This window comes from Leptidea sinapis, chromosome 45 (genome assembly GCF_905404315.1).
Source record: "Leptidea sinapis chromosome 45, ilLepSina1.1, whole genome shotgun sequence".
In the NCBI taxonomy this organism is placed as follows: domain Eukaryota; kingdom Metazoa; phylum Arthropoda; class Insecta; order Lepidoptera; family Pieridae; genus Leptidea; species Leptidea sinapis.
This window is the reverse complement of record NC_066309.1, coordinates 8,661,421-8,663,920: the sequence shown is the minus strand read 5'-3', so window position 1 is coordinate 8,663,920 and position 2,500 is coordinate 8,661,421. Positions and strand designations below refer to the sequence as shown.

General features: G+C 43.7%; 1 non-coding gene across 1 annotated transcript in view; it reads right to left on the bottom strand.

The window, feature by feature from the left end:
• The window catches only part of LOC126977639 (small subunit ribosomal RNA), a 1,905-nt gene extending 871 nt beyond the window's left edge, over window positions 1-1,034 (bottom strand). The window contains exon 1 of the ribosomal RNA XR_007732313.1: window positions 1-1,034. This exon is cut by the window's left edge and continues 871 nt beyond it. This is a non-coding gene — a ribosomal RNA (small subunit ribosomal RNA).
• Between the last annotated feature and the right edge of the window lie 1,466 nt (window positions 1,035-2,500).

Here is a 2,500-nt window from a genome sequence, read left to right as displayed (position 1 = left end):
GAAAACACCTTTGGCAAATGCTTTCGCTGATGTTCGTCTTGCGACGATCCAAGAATTTCACCTCTAACGTCGCAATACGAATGCCCCCAGTTATCCCTATTAATCATTACCTCGGAGTTCTGAAAACCAACAAAATAGAACCGAGATCATATTCTATTATTCCATGCACGAAATATTCAAGCGGCATTTTGAGCCCGCTTTGAGCACTCTAATTTGTTCAAAGTAAAATTGTCGGCCCATCTCGACACTCACTGAAGAGCACCGCGATAGGATTTTGATATTGAACCGGCGTTTTACCGCCGGCTCACCGACGATATGCTCCGCAGACGTGTCAGTATCACCGCGGATGCGATGCACCGACAGCGCGGCGCACAAATGCAACTACGAGCTTTTTAACCGCAACAATTTTAGTATACGCTATTGGAGCTGGAATTACCGCGGCTGCTGGCACCAGACTTGCCCTCCAATTGTTCCTCGTTAAAATATTTAAAGTGTACTCATTCCGATTACGAGGCCTCGTAAGAGTCCCGTATCGTTATTTTTCGTCACTACCTCCCCGTGCCGGGAGTGGGTAATTTGCGCGCCTGCTGCCTTCCTTGGATGTGGTAGCCGTTTCTCAGGCTCCCTCTCCGGAATCGAACCCTGATTCCCCGTTACCCGTGACAACCATGGTAGTCGCAGAAACTACCATCGAAAGTTGATAAGGCAGACATTTGAAAGATGCGTCGCCGGTACTGGACCATGCGATCGGCAAAAGTTATCCAGATTCATCAAAATTAACGACTTCGGACGCGAGGCCCTCCGTCGATTGGTTTTGATCTAATAAAAGCACTCATCCCATCACTGGTCAGAGCTCTGATTGCATGTATTAGCTCTAGAATTACCACAGTTATCCAAGTAACTGAGTAAGATCTAAGGAACCAAAACTGATATATTGAGCCATTCGCGGTATCGCCTTAATACGGCTTGCACTGAGACATGCATGGCTTAATCTTTGAGACAAGCATATAACTACTGGCAGGATCAACCAGGGAGCTGCTGCAAACAACGATTGTTGTCGCCCTCAGCGCGTCATGCGTCGCGATCTCCCCTTAGGGCGTCGCGACTATGACATCTTGAACATATCGTGAGATATCCGTTCGCGCACTGTATACTATATATCTCAAAGGCATACGGTGCGCGTTGAACGAATCATAAATCGGCGATGGGCCGATTGTATGTTATGAAAGTTCAGTAACGAGAGTCCCTTCGGGTAATAATAAAAATGATGACACGCAATAGAAGCGGTATCAACGTATTAATATCGGTACACGTCGTGATCACAAATCGGATCGACGCCCGGTGCTTGAGAGGAGCGTGAACGTCTCGCACGCGTGAAATGCGCGACGCGTTCCGGCTTGCGGGCCCTCACGTTAAAAATCTTAACAGAGGGAAACCGTCGAAGCCCAGTCGGCGTCTTGGTGCGCGCAAAAAATTTACACGATCGCTTTCAACGTGACGAGGATCGCCGCAGCGTATGATACTGTAGAGAGAGTGAAGAGAGGAATTATGAGAAACGAAATCACAAAAAACCTTTCAAATCACCAAATCAAATATCATCCGCATAGGGAAACTCGAAAACGCTCGATCGACACAGCGCGGTGAGTCTGTCTCATTTTTTATATTGTAAAAAAAGAACATATAAAACAACGCGCGACACAAACACAGACACAGACACACCAGCTCTCTGCCCCGAGAGTACCAACAACCGTATTGTTATTATATCATCGTCGTTATCATCGCGCGCATTCACAAACTTACTCAAATATAAATATATATTAAATAAAATATGAATGACGATGACGACGACGAGAATAATAAAACAGCAGCAGTTGTTGTGGCTGGGGGTGGTTGGTGTTGTGCGCGTTTTTGTATTTTTGTCGCGTGCGTTTTTCACTCTTTTTACAAGAAAAAACTTGAGCGGCGTTGAATTCGGCGTCGCGAACCGTTCGCTACGGACTCGACTCTCGACGCCGACTGCCGTATGTGTGGTGCACGCGAACGATATGAACGTGTAAACTCACTGATATGTGAATAAAGTGATTTTGATTTGATTTTACTATTTATTAATAACATAATATTGAATATGCATTGCGGCTTCGAAGAAAAAATCGTTTTTTTTTTTTTTTTTTTTTTTTTTTTTTTTTACTTTATTAATAACGAGTACGATAATGTTCAGTAATAAACGCGCGACACGTACATTTCATTTTCCCTCCGAAACCAAATAAAAAATCTCCAAAAAAAAATATATTTCAAATCAAATCAAAATTCTTATCATACATCAATCTTACTCACCCAAACTAAACATGTAAACGTCTAAACGCAGCACGAGACGAGCCAGCTACTTGATACTACCTAAGACAAGAACAAATTACGGCAAGCGTATGTTTATTTACGAGGGCGCACCACTTTTTAATAGTCTACCTTCATCTCTCAAAAAGATTAGGTCACTAAAAACATT